Genomic DNA, 18,407 nt, shown 5'->3' on the forward strand with positions numbered 1-18,407 from the left:
CCTCTGAGGCCCTCAGTTTGTTTCTCATAGTCCATAGTCTCTCATGCTTCATTCCCCCTTCTTATTACCCTCCTTTCTTTATCCCTTTCTTCTACCGATCGTCCTAGTTCTTATGTTCCATAGATGAGAGAAACCATATGATAATTGTCTTTCTCTGCTTGACTTATTTCACTTAGCAAGTGCCGTCCATGTTGCAGCAAATGTTGAGAAATCGTTCTTTTTGATAGCTGAATAATATTCCATTGTATATATGGACCACATCTTCTTAATCCAGTCATCTGTTGAAGGGCATCTTGGCTCCTTCCACAATTTAGCTATTGTGGACAGAGCTGCTATGAACATTGGGGTGCATATGGTCCTTCTCTTCACTATGTCTGTATGTTTGGGGTAAATACCCAGTAGTGCAATGGCTGAATCATAGGGTAGCTCAATTTTTAACTTTTTAAGGGACCTCCACACTGTCTTCCAGGATGGCTGTATAATTTTTAAAGATTTTTTTTAAAGATTTGTTTATTTTAGAGAGAGTACGGAGGGGCAGTGGGAGAGGAAGGTGAGACGCAGACTCCCTGCTGAGCATGGAGCCTGACGCAGGGCTCAGTCCCACAACCCATGAGATCATGACCTGAGACAAAATCAAGAATTGGATGCTTAACCAACTGAGCCACCCAGGCACCTTTATTTTATTTATATATGTATTACATAAATATATGTATACACACACATGCACATTATGAAGTGATCACAAGTCTAGTTACCATTTGTCACCATGCAGTTATTACAATGTTATTGACTATATTCCCTGTGTTGTACTTTACATCCCTGTGATTTATTTTATAACTGGAAGCTTGTACTCCTTACTCCCCTTCCTATTTTGCCCATGCCCTCACTCTCCTTCATTCTGGCAACAACCACTGTTTGTTCTCTGTATTTTTCTTTTTTTTAAGATTTTATTTATTTATTAGAGTGCATGAGCAGGGTGAAGGGCAGAGGGAGAAGCAGATTCCCCACTGAGCAGGGAGCCTGACACGGCTCGATCCCAGGCCTCTGGCATCATGACCTGTGCCAAAGGCAAACACTTAACTAGTTGACTGAACCACCCAAGTGCCCCTTCTGTTTTTTTGTTTGTTTTTAAAGATTTATTTATTTTAGAGAGAAAGAGTGCTGGTACTCAAATGAGCAGGGGAGGGCGGGGCGGAGGGGAGAGAATCTTAAGCAGACTCCACTGAGCATGGAGCCCAATGCAGGGTTTAATCTCATGACCCTGAGATCATGACCTGAGAGTAGGAGGCTTAACCAACTGTGCCACCCAGGTGCCCCTGTTCTCTGTATTTTTTGAGTCTTTCTGTTTTGTTGTTTGCTTTTTAGATTCTACATATATATAAGTAAAATCACAGTATTTGTCTTTCTCTGTGTGACTTATTTCACTTAGCATTATATCCTTTGGATCTACCCATGTTGTTGAAAATAGCAAGATATTAGTCTTCTTTTTATGGCTAAATATATATACACGCACTGTATATAAACACACTACATCTTTATCCATTGATCAATTGATGGACACTTAGATTGTTTCCATACCTTGGCTATTGTAAATAATGCAGAACATAGGGGTGCATGTATTCTCTTTTTTTTTTTTTAAAGATTTTATTTATTTGACAGAGATAGAGACAGCTAGCGAGAGAGGGAACACAAGCAGGGGGAGTGGGAGAGGAAGAAGCAGGCTCATAGCAGAGGAGCCTGATGTGGGGCTCGAACCCACAACGCCGGGATCACGCCCTGAGCCGAAGGCAGACGCCCAACCGCTGTGCCACCCAGGCGCCCCGGGGTGCATGAATTCTCTTAAATTCGTGTTTTTGTTTTCTTTGAGTAGATACCTAGAAGTGGAATTGCTGGATCATAAGAGATTTCTATTTTTGATATGTTGAGGAACCTCCATACTGTTTTCCACAGTGGCTGCACCAATGACGTTCCCATCAATGTACATGAGAGTTCCCTTTTTTCCACATCCTTACTAACATTTGTTATTTTTGATACTAACCATTTGGACAGGAGTGGGGTGATAGCTCCTTGTGGTTTTGACTTGTATTTCTCTGATTAGTGATGTTAAGCATCTTTTCATGTGTTTATTGGCTGTATGTCTTTTTTTGAAAAAATGTTCAGGTCCTCTGTCCATTTAATTGGATTTTTTTTTTTTTTTTGGTGTTGAGTTATATGAGTTTGTGTATTTTAAATATTAACCCCTTACTGGATCTATCATTTGCAGGTATCTTCTCCCATTTGGTAGTTTGCCTTTTTTGTTGATGGTTTTCTTTGCTGTGCCAAAGCTTTTTAGTTTGATGTAGTTTCTTCTTTTTTCTCTTTTCTCTTCTCTTCTCTTTTCTTTTTTTTCTTTTTTTTTTTTTTTTTTTTTTTTTTTTTTTTTTTTTGCTTTTGTTACCCCTGCCTGAGGAGACAGGGGCCTCCCAAAATATTGCTAAAAACAATGTCCTTATTTTCCCCCCAAGAGCAGCATTTAATTACTCTGCCCTCCACACACACTTATCATAGAGGCTGGCTCAGTGATGGGAGTCACTTCTGGCTTCCAGGGAAACGAGGCTGCCTCTCCTCATTTTGTGCTCCTGCTGCAAGGCATGCTGGGTGCCCTGGCGTGTTCACTGCTCTTGGCCTTTGGTGAGACCCCCAGTGCTGCCATGACTGGGTGTGGTGGGAGGCACGACACTGTTGGTGCTCAGAGCACGCACCCAACAGACTGGGTGCCCATTAGAACCTGGTTTATCGTTCCTCCTAAGACACGTGCAGGACGCACCTTCTCACTGACCATCCTCATCTCTTCTTTCCTGGCCGCCAGCTCAATGAAGTCACCCTCCAGACCTTTGAGGAGGGTGCCTTGCAGGCCTGGGCTCCCTGGTACCCCTCACTGCATGTGGACAGCCTAGACTGGACTTGAATTTGGCCCTCAGGGCTGACTGGAGTCTGAAGCGTCAGTCTGCCCTTGTTTTCTTTTAGGAGTTTTATGGCCTCAGGTTTTATATTTAGGTTTTTAGTCCATTTTGAATTTATTTTTGTATATGGCATAAGAAAGGGGCCCAATTTCATTTTTGTGTATGTAGCTGTTCAGTTTTCCTACCATCATTTATTGAAGAGACTGTCTCTTTCTCATTTTATATTGTTCCCTCCTTTGTCATAGATTAATTGACCATATAAACGTGGGTTTATTTTTGGGATCTCTTCTGTTCCATTGATTTATGTATCTGTCTTTGTGCCAGCACCATACTGTTTTGATTACTATGGCTTTATAGTATAGTTTGAAACCTGGGAGCCTGATACCTGCACCTTTGTTTTTCTTTCTCAAAATTGCTTTGGCTATTCAGGGTCTTTTGTGGTTCCACATAAATTTTAGGATTGTTTGTTCTATTTCTGTGGGAAAAAAAATTTTTTTTTAATTAAAATTTTTTTGGAGGCACCTGGGTGGCTCAGTCAGTTAGGCATCTGCCTTCAGCTCAGGTCATGATCCTGGGGTCCCAGGATCCAGCCCTGCATAGGAATCCCTGCTCAGCGGGGAGTCGGCTTCTCCCTTTGCCCCTCCCCCACTTATCCTATGTGTGTCTCTCTCTCAAATAAATAGATAAGATTTTTTTTTAAAGATTTTATTTATTTATTTGAGAGAGACCACGAGAAAGGGAACACAAGCAGGGGGAGTGTTTATTCTCTTTATGGGAGTTGGTTATTAGTGTATAGAAATGTAACAGATTTCTGCATATTAATTTTGTATTCTGCAACTTTACTGAATTGTTATTTTCTTTATATAGTGTCAGGTCATCTGGAAATAGTGACAGTTTTACTTTTTCCTTAATAATTGCCTTTTATTTCTTTTTCTTTTCTGATTGCTGTGGCTAGCACTTCTAACATTATGTTGAATAAAAGTGGCAGGAGTGGACATTCCTGTCTTGTTCCTGATCTTAGAGAAAAAGCTTTACAGAGAAAAAGCTTTCAGCCTTTCACTGTTGAGTATGGTGTTAGCTGTTGATTTGTCATACATGACTTTTATTATTTTTTAAAGATTTTACTTATTTGGGGCACCTGGGTGGCTCAGTCAGTTAAGCATCTGCCTTCAGCTTGGGTCATGATCCTAGGATCCTGGGATCAAGCCCTATGTTGGGCTCTCTGCTCAGTGGGGAGCTTGCTTCTCCCTCTCCCTCTGCCTGCTGCTCCCCCTGCTTTGTGCATGCCCGCTCTCTCTGTCAAATAAATAAAATCTTTACAAAAATATTTTACTTATTTATCTATTTTAGAGTGAGACAGAGAGAACATGCACTAGAGTGGGGGGAAGTTGGCAAAAGGAGAGGAGAAGTAGACTCCCAAATAGATGTGGGGCTCAGTCTCACAACCCTGGGATCATGACCTAAGCTGAAATCAAGAGTCAAATGCTTAACCAAATGAGCCACCCAGGCGCCCCTTGGTCTTTATTATTTTGAGGTATATTCCCACTCTACCCACTTTGTGGAGAATTTTTATCATAAATGGATGTTGAATTTTTTCAAATGCTTTTTGTGCATCTGTTGAGATGATCCTGATTTTATCCTTCATTTTGTTAATTTATATCATGTTGATTGATTTGCAGATATCAAATGATTTTTGCAATCCTGGAATAAATCCCAATTGATTTTTAGTATATGATCCTTTTAATGTATTGCTGAATTCAGTTTGCTGATACCTTGTTGAAAATTTTTACATCTATGTTCATTGAGGATATTGGCCTGTAATTTCCTTTTTTTGTAATGTCTTTATCTGGTTTGGGTATCAGGGTAACGCTAGTCTCCAATCTTAACCTTTTTTTTTTTTTTCTTTTTTAGTAATCTCTACACCCATCGTGGGGCTCGAACTCACAACCCCAAGATCAAGAGTTGCATGCTGTTCTGACTGAACCAGCCAGGTGCCCCAGTCTTAACCATTTTTAAGATTTTTACTTATTTATTTTTTTTTGAAGGAGAGCAAGTGAGCAGGAGGAGGAGCAGAGGGAGAGGGACAAGCAGGCTCAGCGCAGAGCCTGATGTGAGGCTCAATTTCATGACCCTGAGATTTTTTTTTTTAAGATCTTGTTTATTTATTTGTCAGAGAGAGAGAGACAGCACAAGCTGGGGGAGCGGCAGGCAGAGGGAGAAGCAGGCTCCCTGCTGAGCGAGGAGCCCAATGTGGGACTCAATCCTAAGACCCTGAGATCATGACCTGGGCTGAAGGCAGATACCGACTGGGCCACCCAGGCATCCCTGGATTATTTTATCTTTTTCTTAATGATTTGTAAGTGCTCTTGATGTATTAAAGAGATTAGCCCTGGGGCGCCTGACTGGCTTAGTTGGTGCATGCAATGCTTGATCTCAGGTTTGGGGGTTTGAGCCCCATGTTGGATATAGAGATTACTTAAAAATAAAATCTTAAAAAAAAAAGGAAGAAAAAGAGGTTAGCACTTAATCACAGATTAAAACTTTTTTTTAGGTATTTTCATTTTAAAATTGAATATAATATGTATCCATTTACTTTTATCTTTAAATTGATGAATAGTTTGTAAACTTATTGTTTTGTTTGTTTTTAAGGATTTGGGTTTTTTGTTTTTTCTTTTTTTTTTTTTAAGTAATCTCTACACCCAACATGGCGCTCAAACTCGTAACCCTGAGATCAAGTTGCGTGCTCTTCTGACTGAGCCAGCCAGGTGCCGCAGCTTATTGTTTATTGTTTGAACTATGGCTTATTTGTTTTTTTCTTTTGCATTTTATAAATATAACCCTTCCTAGCCGCGTTTGCCTTTTTAACTTAGTAGACCTCCTTTCCTCTTAGGGCCTTGCAAAGCTCAACCATATATATATATATATATATATATAAATAAACCTTCCATATATATGTGTGTGTGTGTGTGTGTGCGCGCATGCAGGTAAAGTGTTACACAAATGAAGCAGTTTAATAAATTGTCTAACACAGCATTTACTGAAAGATTACTTAACCTCTCTGAGTCTACTTTCTCATATTTAAAATGACAGAGTATTTTCTTACTTTATCTGTAAAATCTGACTACCCCAGAGGACTGTTGTAAGGACTGAGGATTTATCTAAAACACTTAGCACAGTCCCTGACACATTATAAGGACTCTGACTGCCACTTGCACAAAAAAAGGGGGTTTGGGGAATAACATTCCTTGGTGTCCTCGTGATACGCAACATACCATTTGAACAAAGTCTTGAGTCGTATCTTAGAGTTAATGGTTATATCCAGGCAATGTTTTTTGTTGTTCTTTGATGTTTGTCTATTTAGTATCTTCATTCATGAATATGTGTATGTGTGTGTGTATCTATCTATCTATCTATCTATCTATCTATCTATATGCTAAATATTTATATGCAGAATTGATCCTATTTCTTAGAAACTTTAGATTTGTGAGGGATCTGGAATTCCCACCCAGCACTGATGGGTTCAGGCACTGTTGCTGAAATCCATAAATTCAGTGAATTGCACACGTGGTGGCTCATTGCCCTCTGCAGTGTACTTACTTCATATGGACAAAAGGTAGGAGACTTTCCAACACCTTGTAGGTTTGTGCTTTGCAGGTTATATCCTCACTGCAACCCAACCCTGTTAGATCAAGGTTTCTCACCCTCAGCACTATTACCAATTTGGGCCAGGTAATTCTTTGTTGTGGAGGACTGTCCTGTGTTTTGTAGTTTGTGTGGCAGCATCCCTGGCTTCTACCAGAGGGTGTCAATATCATCTCCCAGTTTGGACAACCAAAAATGCTCCTGATAGATACCTAGGAATAAACCTAACCAAAGAGACAAAGGATCTTTTCTCATAAAACTATACAACACTCATGAAAGAAATTGAGAAAGACACAAAGAAATGGAAAAACGTTCCATGCTGATGGATTGGAAGAGCAAATATTGTGAAAATGTCTATGCTACCTAGAGCAATCTACACATTCAGTGCAATCCCTACCAAAGTACCATCAACTTTTTTCACAGAGCTGGAACAAATAATCCTAAAATTTATATGGAACCAGAAAAGACCCCAAATAGCCAAAGGAATGTTGAAAAAGAAAACCAAAACAGGGGGCATCACAGTTCTGGACTTCAAGCTCTATTACAAAGCTGTAAGCATCAAGACGGTATGGTACTGGCACAAAAACAGACACACAGATCAATAGAACAGAACAGAGAACCCAGAAATGGACCCTCAACTCTATGGTCAACTAATCTTCGACAAAGCGGGAAAGAATGTCCAATGGAAAAAAGACAGTCTCTTCAACAAACGGTGTTGGGAAAATTGGACAGCCACATGCAGAAGAATGAAACTGGACCATTTCCTTACACCATACACAAAAATAGACTCAAAATGGATGAAAGACCTAAATGTGAGACTACAGGAGAACACAGGCAGCAACTTCTGTGACCTCGGCCACAGCAACTTCTTGCTAGACACCTCTCCAATGGCAAGGGAAACAAAGGCAAAAATGAACTATTGGGACTTCATCAAGATAAAAAGCTTTTGCACAGCAAAGGAAGCAGTCGGCAAAACCAAAGGACAACTGGCAGAATGGGAGAAGATATTTGCAAATGACATATCGGATAAAGGGCTAGTATCCAAAATCTTTAAAGAACTCGTCAAACTCAACACCCGAAGAACAAATAACCCAATCAAGAAATGGGCAAAAGATGTGAACAGAGATTTCTCTAAAGAAGACATCCAAATGGCCAACCGACACATGAAAAAATGCTCCACATCACTTGGCATCAGGGAAATACAAATCAAAACCACAATGAGATACCACCTCACATCAGTCAGAATAAGTAAAATTAACAAGTCAGGAAATGACAGGTGTTGGTGAGGATGCAGAGAAAGGAGAACCCTCTTATGCTGTTGGTGGGAATGCAAGCTGGTGCAGCTGCTCCAGAAAACAGTATGGAGGCTCCTCAAAAGTTGAAAATAGAGCTACCCCATGACTCAGCAATTGCACTACTGGATATTTACCCCAAAGATACAAACGTAGTGAATCCGAAGGGGCACCTGCACCCCAATGTTTATAGCAGCAGTGTCCACAATAGCCAAACTATGGAAAGAGCCCAGATGTCCATTGACAGATGAATGGATAAAGAGGTGTGGTTTATATATATATATATACAATGGAATACTACTCAGCCATCAAAAAATGAAATCTTGCCGTTTGCAATGATGTGGATGGAGCTAGAGGGTATTATGCTAAGTGAAATAAGTCAATCAGAGAAAGACAATTACCATATGATCTCACTGACATGTGGAATTTAAGAAATAAAGCAGAGGATCATAGGGGAAGAGAGGAAAAAATAAGATGAAACCAGAGAGGGAGACAAACCATAAGAGAGTCTTAATAATAGGAAACAAACTGAGGGTTGCTGGAGGGGCGGGAGGTGGGGTACGGGGTGATGGACATTAAGGAGGGCATGTGATGTAATGAGCACTGTGACTGATGAATCACAGACCTGTACCTCTGAAACCAATAATACATTATATGTTATTTAATTGAATTTAAATTTGAAAAATGGAAAAATAAAATAAAAATTAAAAAAATGCTCCTGATAGTGCCACATGTCCCCTGGGAGACAAAGTTGCCCCTAGTTGAGAACCACTAGGAAAACAGCTGAATATCAAGTGATTTGCTTAGGGTTGATAAAACTGCAACTTGTGGCACATTGAGGTAAGAATTCAGGTTTCTGTCTTTTGAATATCCATCTACCCATATTCAATATTATCTATATTGTACCAGCCATAGAACTCTTTGAGAGCTCAGTGTCTAATGGGGGAAGTTGGACCTGGGAACAGTTCAGTACACCATGCTGAGTCCTGACCAAGGGCCAGAGTAGCACCCCAAAGGGGACAAGCAAGGAAAGACTTAGCTGACACTGGCCCAGGATTCCGAGAAGAAAAGCAGCTTCAGATATAAGGAAGACACATCCCATGCAAGAAAGAGGAAAATTTTCTAGTGGGAGAAGAGGGAGTTTAGGATGGAGCAAGTAGAGGGTGTGTGGGAGGTAGGGGTCAAGATAAGGCTAAGTCTGTGCAATGGTGGTGGCCTTTTGTACCCAGATCAGGAGTTAGTACTTTGTTTGGCCCACCCATGTATGTTAGGGGATGACTATAGTCTAGTGCAATGCTCCTGGCACTAATACAGCTGCCAGGAAAGCCAAGCTCTGACTGGTCACTGAGTTCTCATCCCTTGCTCCCTGCAGAGCCTGCTTAAACTGTCTGCAGTTACTAAAGAGGCCAGTAGATGGGGCTCTTGCCCACTTCTGCGTGAAGGTTGGCATCCTTATTCCAGTTACATTCAACAGACTCAGAGAACCTGCTGTCAACTTTTGGATACAGAGATGAATAAAACAGGCCCTCGTTTGAAGACCCTTGGTTCTGGAGAGTGGGGAGGGGAGGCCCTCTGGTCTCTAGTCTGTTTTGGTTATCTAATGAGAGGTGACCAGGTAAGCTGAAAGCTAGCAAGAGGCAACGTGGCTTATAAAGGAGCCCTGATGTTCACCATGGAACCCTCAGCCTTCCCCTCAGTTTTTCACAAGGGTGATTCCTACAGGTCTGCACTCCTTATGGAAACTGCAGGCCTGTGTCCTTCATAGGCCTGGGAGCTCAGAGGCTCTGGCACTTTTCTCTTGTCTTCCCTGTGTCCCCTCCTCTCCCAGCATAATCCCCTTATGGAGCTCAGGAGCTCCATTTGAGGAGAACAAATGCCAGGCTTCCACCTTGGAAGTGGGTTGGAGGGTGGGGGGAGTACAGAGTATTTCAATAAATTAACCTTCCAGACACAGAAAATCATCCATTCAGCAATTATGAGTGCTTATTACACGCTAGGCATATGTGTGATTCTGTGTGAGAGATGATGAGGATACAATCATGAATTAAAACAAGGCACAGTCTCAGCAACCAAAGTTTATCCAGGCTAATGAGGGGGCAAAGACAGTAATCATTACAAGTAAATGCATAAATAGAAACCTAAGTGCAAAGAAGGCAATGTGCAAAGAGCTATGAGAACATGTAATGGGCAGCTGACCCATGTGATGGTGGGACTTCCTCACAGATTGGATGACCATGTAACTTATCATCTAAACTGGGATGCTTTTGAGAGTGAAAGGGAGAACAGTTAATTATGCTGAGATAAACAGGTATAAACTGAGAGTGCCCTAGGTAAGCCAGGACATATGGTCAACATAGTAATAGAAATTTTTACTGAGGAAGTGATGTTTCAGCTGAGATTTGATGGTGAGAGTTAATTAGGTGAAGGTGGAAGGGCTGTGTGTTTTTTCCAGTTAAAGGGAATAGCATGTATAAAAGCCTTTTGGTGAGAAGGAGCATGATGGAGACCCCAGTCTGAAAGAAGGTCTATGCAGAATGAGGAAAGCAGTATAAGATGAGGCTAGAGACGTACATAGGGATCACAGCATGCAGAGCCTTTGTGAGGCATGTTAAAGATTTTGGTCTTTATTCTGAAGGCAATAGGAAGCTATTGAAGAGTATGTGTCTTAGCTTGGGCTGCTGTAGCAAAGTACCATGGATTGGGTGGCTTTAACACATTTAGCTCACAAGTCTGGAAGCTGGGAAGACCAAAATCAAGATGCAGGCGTATTTGGTTCCCAGTGAAAGCTGTCTTCCTCGCTTGCAGATGGCTTTTTGCTGTGTCCTCTTATGGTAGGGAGGGAGAGAACAAGCTCTCTTGATCTTTTTATAAGGATATTATTAATCCCATCACGGAAGCTCCACTCGCAGGACCTCATCTAAACTTAATTCCCAAAGGCCCTGCCTCCTCATACTATCACATTCAGAGTTAGGACTTCAACAAATGAATTTTAGGGGGACATATTCAGTTTTGGAACAGTGAATATATATGTATGTGTTTTAAAATTTTTTTTATTAGGGAAAATTTCAAATACATACCAAAGTGGAGAAAATAGTATAATAAATCCCTGTCTTCCCATTCAGCTCTTATCAATCCATGGTCTATCTTGTTTTATCCCTAATACTGCAACCCATACCTTTCCCCATCCTCTTCCCATTGGATTGGTTGGGTTTTTTTTTTTTAAGATTATTTATTTATTTGTCAGAGAGAGAGAAAGAGGGAGCACACAAGCAGGGGGAGCAGCAGGCTCCTACTGAGCAAGGAGCCGGATGTGGGACTTGATCCCAGGACCCTAGGATCATGACTGGAGCTGAAGGCAGACACTTAACCAAATGAGCCACCCAGGTGTCCCACCCATTGGATTGTTTTGAAGTAAAAAGTAAACCTTAATTGTACACATAAGTAATTTACATATGTATCTCTAAAGCTTAAAACCTTAAAAAATAAAACTACATTCCTGTTAATGCATCTAAAAGAATTATCAGTACAGTAGTTGACATTAAATATCCTGTCAGTATCACTGGGTGTTGTTATAGACTGGTGACCTGATCAGATTTGCATGCTGCAAAGCCTAATCTGCCTGCTGTGAGAATAGACTGAAGGGGTCTGGAGTGGGTATTTTGCAATCAGTTAGGCCACCTCAGTAGTCCAGGTGAGATCATTTTGGTTACCTGAATTAAAGTGGTGGTAAAGAATATGGATAGAGGTTGATGAAGTTGAGAAACATTTGAGAAATAAGTTAGAGCTTGATTGGTGCAGTGGGGATAGAGGAGCAGTGAGGAAGAGCGAGGTATTAGGAGTGACTCTTAGATATTTTTCCCCAAGAACTGGATGAATGGTGGTGCTATTCCTGGGATGGGGAACAATGGAAATTTTGGTTGGGAATATGTTTGAGGAGCTTTTGAGACATCTAAGTGAAAACGTTGAGAAGTCAGGGGAAATTTATGCTACTGCAGCTTGGTGGAGGGGTTAGGACTGAGGGCTGAGGATACAAAATAGGGGCTCACTGATGAGACAACAGTGTGGTAAGAAGGGCATTGGAGCAGGAGTGTGGAGTCCTGGATTCTAGTTCTGCTCTGCCTGGGACTTACAAGTAACTTTGGGCAACTCACTTCCTCTCCAGAACTCTCAATATATCCTTATCTGGGGACACACCACCTCCCCCAAATTGTCCCATAGTCCTGGCACAGATGAGCCCTCAGGACTTTGCTTTAAGCTTTTTTTTCACCCCTGCTCATTCCTAATCATCTCCCTTTTCCTCTCCTCCCCATCTCCTGAAATATCCTGATATATATTATAGATAGATAGATAATAGATAGAGATATAGTATATAGGTAGTGTGTGTGTGTGTATAGTATATAGGAGTATATCTCTATATTGCTACTATTATATATATATATATATATCCCTAAAGAGTACATAATTTAGATATTTTATGTGAATGTATCATACCCTGTGTATGTACCCTGTACATATTCTCCTGTGACTTGCTTATTTCACTGGTGTATCATAGTCCCCTGTATATTTCCATTTCTTTAATTAACTTGTTGACAGGCATTCAGGCTGTGATGCTGCTCTGAACAGTCTTATAATTGTCTACTGGAATACATGTGTGAGAGTTCTCTTGAGTTTAAAACCAGAAGGGAAAGTGCTGGTCAGAGTAAATCCATCTTCAATCTTCCGGGTAATGCTGGTTTTCCAAAGGTCTTTACTAATTTACACTCCCGCCAGCAGTTCAAGAGCATTCTTGTTCCACATTTTCCCCGCTGGGTAAGTTATTAACTCAACTCCCACCCCCAGCTTTTGGGTAAAATGTTATCTTATTTTGGTTTTAATTTGGATTTCCCTGACAACTAATTAGGTTGAACACCTTTACATATTCATTTACTATTTGGATTTCCTCTTCTGAAGGTGTCTGCTTAAGTCTTTTGCCCATTTCTTAAATTAGGTTTTCTGTCTTTTATTGATTTGTAGAAGTTCTTTATGTATTTTGGATACAATTCCTTGTTGGTTTTATACTGTGTATCTTCTCCAGTTCTGTGTCTTGCCTTACTTTCTTTGTGGTATTTTTTGTTGAACAGGAAGTTTGCTTTCTCATTTAGTCAAATGCCAGATATCTTTCGTTTGCCCCTCCATATACACTTTCTACCTTTCTCCACTGGCTCTCTGCCTGGGGAGGTTGACCTCTAGGAACTACACATTGTGCTCTGTGCCCTTTGGCTTCTGGTTGGGTTTGGTGCAATGGGGTGTTCCAGTAGGATAGTATAAGAAGGTAGAGGATGAGAGTAGGTATTTATTTCTTCTACTCCCAGCCTCCTGTAGGACACAAATAAAAAATCACTGCTCTCCTCCAGGCGGTCTCCTTTGCAAACTTTTTCCATCAGGGATCAAAGCTCCTTACACTCACCGCTTTTGCTCAAGTGTGGTAACATCCTGCTGCCTGTAGCCCCCAGTCAAAGCACTGTCTTAAATTCTCCTATACCCATACTGCTGTAAGTAATCTTTTAAATGTAAAGGACCTTTTCTCAGTCCATTTTAATCTGAGTGTGTCATCTGTTTCCTATTCATCTGTTGGACTTAATACTTACTAATATTTCCTTTTAAAATTAGTGTTTTTCGTCTGTTCTTTAAGAAAATTTTGTTGGGGCACCTGGGTGGCTCAGTTAGGCATCTGCCTTCATGATGCCAGGGTCCTGGGATGGAGTTGCTTGTTGGGCTCCCTGTTCAGCGGAGAGTTTGCTTCTCCCTGTCCCTCCGGTGCCCCCGCCCCCCACTTGTGCTGCCTCATTCTCAAATAAATAAATAATAAAATCTCTTTTAAAAAATTAAAAAGTGTTTAGGAAAAAAATAAAATTTTCCTTATCCTGAGGTAATGAAAACATTCTATATTATCTTCTTTTTAAAAAAGATTATTATATTTAAATTCAGTTGATTAACATATAGTGTATCATTAGTTTCAGAGGTAGAGTTCAGTTATTCATCCACTGCCTATAACACCCAGTGCTCATTACATCCCATGCCCTCCTTAATGCCCATCACTCAGTTAACTCATCCCCCCACCCTATATTATCTTCTAAAAGCTTTATTTGTTTTCCTTGTTTTGGTCTATAGCTTACTGATTTTAATTTCTCAGAGCTCCCATATTTATAGAGATTATGTTATTATGGCCCAGCAAATGGTCTGTCTTGGTGGCTATTTCATGTGCATTTGAAAAGAATGTGTATTTTGGTATTGTTGGTGGAATTTTCCATAAATGTCAACCAGAGCAAGTTGGTTGGTAGTATTGTTCAAGTCTTCTACATCTTTGCTGATATTCTGTCTACTTGTTCAATTACTGAGAGAGGCATATTGAAACAACTATGATTAAAGATTTGTCTGTTTTTTCTTTCTGTTCTCTTAGCTTTTTCTTCATGTATTCTGAAGCTCTCCTCTTGGGTACCTACACATTTAGGATGGTTTTGTCTTCTTGATATTACATGCTATTGTGAAATATACCTCTAAAAAGAAGATTTTATTTATGTACTTGAGAGAGAGACTGAGCACAGAGGAAGAGGGAGAAGCAGACCCCTGCCGAGCAGGGAGCCTGATGCAGGGTTTGATCCCAGGACCCTGGGATCATGACATGAGCTGCAGCCAGACTCTTTTTTTTTTTTTTTAAAGATTTTTTTTTATTTTACTTATGTGACAGAGAGACAGCCAGCGAGAGAGGGAACACAGCAGGGGAGAGGGAGAGGAAAGCAGGCTCCTAGCCGAGGAGCCTGATTGTGGGACTCGATCCCGGAACACCGGGATCACGCCCTGAGCTGAAGGCAGTCGCTTTAACGACTGCGCTACCCAGGCGCCCCTGCAGCCAGACTCTTAACTAACTGAGCCACCCTGGTGCACATGTACCTCTTTATCTCTGATAATATTCCTTGTTCTGAAGTCTACTTTTTCTGATATCAGTATAGTGATTCCAACTTTTAATTAGGGTTTGAATAGTATTATCTCTTTCCATCCTTTTACTTTATTTTTAAAGATTTTATTTATTTGCCAGAAGGAGAGGGAGAGAGGAAAGGGAGAAAGGCAGTCAGAGGGAGAAGCATGTTCCCCACTGAGCAAGGAGCCCGATGCAGGACTCAATCCCAGGATCCTGAGATCATGACCTGGGCTGAAGGCTTAACCAACTGAGCCAGCCCATCCCTCCATCCTTTTACTTTTCACTTTTGTCTTTATATTTAAAGTAGATTTCTCAAAAACAGGATAGCCTCTTTTTAAAAAAAAAATCTAGTCTGATAATCTCTGCCTTTTAACTGGTGTGTTTAGACCTTTTATATTAAATGTAATTACCGGGGCGCCTGGGTGACACAGCGGTTAAGCGTCTGCCTTCGGCTCAGGGCGTGATCCTGGCGTTACGGGATCGAGCCCCACATCAGGCTCCTCTGCTAGGAGCCTGCTTCTTCCTCTCCCACTCCCCCTGCTTGTGTTCCCTCTCTCGCTGGCTGTCTCTATCTCTCTCAAATAAATAAATAAAAAATCTTTCAAAAAAATAAATGTAATTACCAATATAGTTAGGTTAAGATCTATCATTTGATTATGTATTTTCTGTTTTCCCCATCTGTTTTTCTTTCTTCTTTTTATTATTCCATTTTATCTTCCACTATTGGCTTATTTGCTGTACCCTTTCATTTTACTATTTATGCTTGCTCTAGGGATACAATATCCATCATCTTTAAATGGTAACTGTCTACCTTTAGGCAATATAACACTTCATGTATAATATAAAAGCCTTCCACTTTTCACACTCTATTCTTTGTGTTATTGTCACATTTTACTTCAACACCTTATAAAACCAAAATAAATTGTTATCACATTGCTTTATTTATTTATTTAAAAAAATTTTTTATGCGGGCCTTGAAATTACATCCTTGAGATCAAGACCTGAGCTGAGATCAAGGGTTGGATGCTTAACCCACTGAGCTGCCCAGGGGCCCCACATTTGCTTTAAATAGTTCTCTTTTCTCTATCTTTTTTCTACAGTTTTATTGAGGTATAATTGACATAAAATAAACGCATATGTTTTAGGTGTACATTTTATGAGGTTTAACAAATAGTTTACATCTGTGAAACCATTATCATAATCAAGATAATGAATGTTTTCTTTTTCATGCAATTCTTTGTAATCTATACAGTGATGTGCTTTAGCTGGATCACATCAGACTGTTAAATTTTCATTTATCTTGGTTGTATACTTAGGAGTGAAATTGCTGGGTCAATGGTAATTCTCTGTTTAACATACTGAGAAACTGCCAGACTATTTTTCAAAGTGTCCTCACCATCTTAGAGAACTACCAGTAAAGTATGAAGGACCACCTGACTTTTTTCTCGCACACACACACACACACACACACACACACAAAGAACAACCCCCCCCGAAAAAACCCCAAAATATCCCACCTCAGATGGAGCTAAGGTTTAGATATAAAACATGAACTACTTTTTATAGTATTTGAATGGGAAAGACCTTTCAGAGGCAAACCCATAAGCTACAAGGAGGAAAAAGACAGGTAAGTTTTACTACAGAAAAATGTAGGATATCTTTTCGGTGGGGGGACACAAAGCCAAAAGACAGAATAAAACATGGGGAAAATATTTGCAAAATAGGACAGACAACCATTTTCCTCTTATACTAAAAAATCTTTTTTAAAAAAGGTTTATTTATTTTGAGAGAGAGGGAGAGAGAGAGAAAGCACAAGCAGGGGGAGGGGCAGAGGGAGAAGTAGGCTCCCACTGAGCAGGGAGCCCAATGCAGGGTTCCTTCCCAGGGCTCTGGGAACATGACCTGAGCCGAAGACAGATGCTTAACCAACTAAGCCACCCAGGTGCTCCTATACAAAAAAATCTTAAAGAAAATGAAACAACCCTATAAAAAATTGGGTAAAAGACATGCATTTTCTGCATAGATTGCAGAAAATGAAATTGAAACAGCCAAAATAGACAGTTGAGGCGCATGGGTGGCTCAGTTGGTTAAGTGGCTGCCTTTGGCTCAGGTCATGATCCCAGTGTTCTGGGATTGAGCCCCACTTTGGGCTCCTTGCTCAGTGGGGAGCCTGCTTGTCCCCTGCCTGATGCTCCCCCTGTTTGTGATTGCTCTCTCCTTCTCTTCCTCTCTCTGTGTCAAATAAATAAAATCTTAAAAAGAAAAGAAAAGAAAAGAAAAAGCTGTTCAACCACACTAATACATAAATAATTATAAATTGACACATGTAGCAGAGGTCATGTTCGCCTACTAGTTTGGCAAAGACATAAAGACTAATGAAATCCAGTAAGGGAATGAGGAAATAGACATTCATTTTTTTTTTTTTTAAGATTTTATTTATTTATTTGACAGAGATAGAGACAGCCAGCGAGAGAGGGAACACAAAGGGGGAGTGGGAGAGGAAGAAGCAGGCTCCTAGTAGAGGAGCCTCATGTGGGGCTTGATCCCATAACGCCGGGATCATGCCCTGAGCCAAAGGCAGACGCTTAACCGCTGTGCCACCCAGGCGCCCCAGGAAATAGGCATTCTTATATATTGTTAATAAATGTAGAAATTCATGCAGTTCTTAAGGAGGACAATTTGGCAATACTTTTTTGAAATTTAATTTTTTTTAAAGATTTTATTTCAGAGAGAGAATGAGCAGTGGAGGGGCAGAGGTGGGGGGAGAGAGAGAAAGAGAGAGAAGCGGACTCCTTGCTGAGCAGGAAGCCCAATGCAGGGCTCGATCCCAGGACCCAGAGATCATGACCTGAGCTGAAAGCAGACAGTTACCTGACTGAACCACCCAAGTGCCCCATCTTTTGAAATTTTAAATCTTATGCCCTTTGTCTGACTAATTCCATTTTTAGGGAGAGGTATTCTAGAGTATTACACAAGTGGAAAATTATATATTTACTAGAGTCAACACCAACCAAAAGAGACACTAAGCACTTGTTTAGCATACCAACATAGCAAGAGTAGCAAAATAAGAAAAAAAAGTTTGAAAATTTTAATATTTGGCATTCTATTTTTTAAAAGATTTTATTTTATTTATTAAGATTTTATTTATTTGAGAGACAGAGAATGTGAGTGGGGTGAGGAACAGAGGGAGAAGCAGACTTCCCATTCAGCAGGGAGCCTGATGCGGGGCTTAATCCCAGGATTCCAGGATCATGACCTGAGCCAAAGGCAGATGTTTAACCAACTGAGCCACCCAGGCGCCCCCTAAGATTTTATTTTTAAGTAAGGTCTACACTGAACATGGGGGTTGAACTCACAACCCCAAGATCAAGAGTCTCATGCTCGGGGCGCCTGGGTGGCACAGCGGTTAAGCATCTGCCTTTCGGCTCAGGGCGTGATCCCAGCGTTACCGAATCGAGCCCCGCATCAGGCTCCTCCGCTATGAGCCTGCTTCTTCCTCTCCCACTCCCCCTGCTTGTGTTCCCTCTCTCGCTGGCTGTCTCTATCTCTGTCAAATAAATAAATAAAATCTTT

Source organism: Ailuropoda melanoleuca, chromosome 6, assembly GCF_002007445.2.
Source record: "Ailuropoda melanoleuca isolate Jingjing chromosome 6, ASM200744v2, whole genome shotgun sequence".
Classification (NCBI taxonomy): domain Eukaryota; kingdom Metazoa; phylum Chordata; class Mammalia; order Carnivora; family Ursidae; genus Ailuropoda; species Ailuropoda melanoleuca.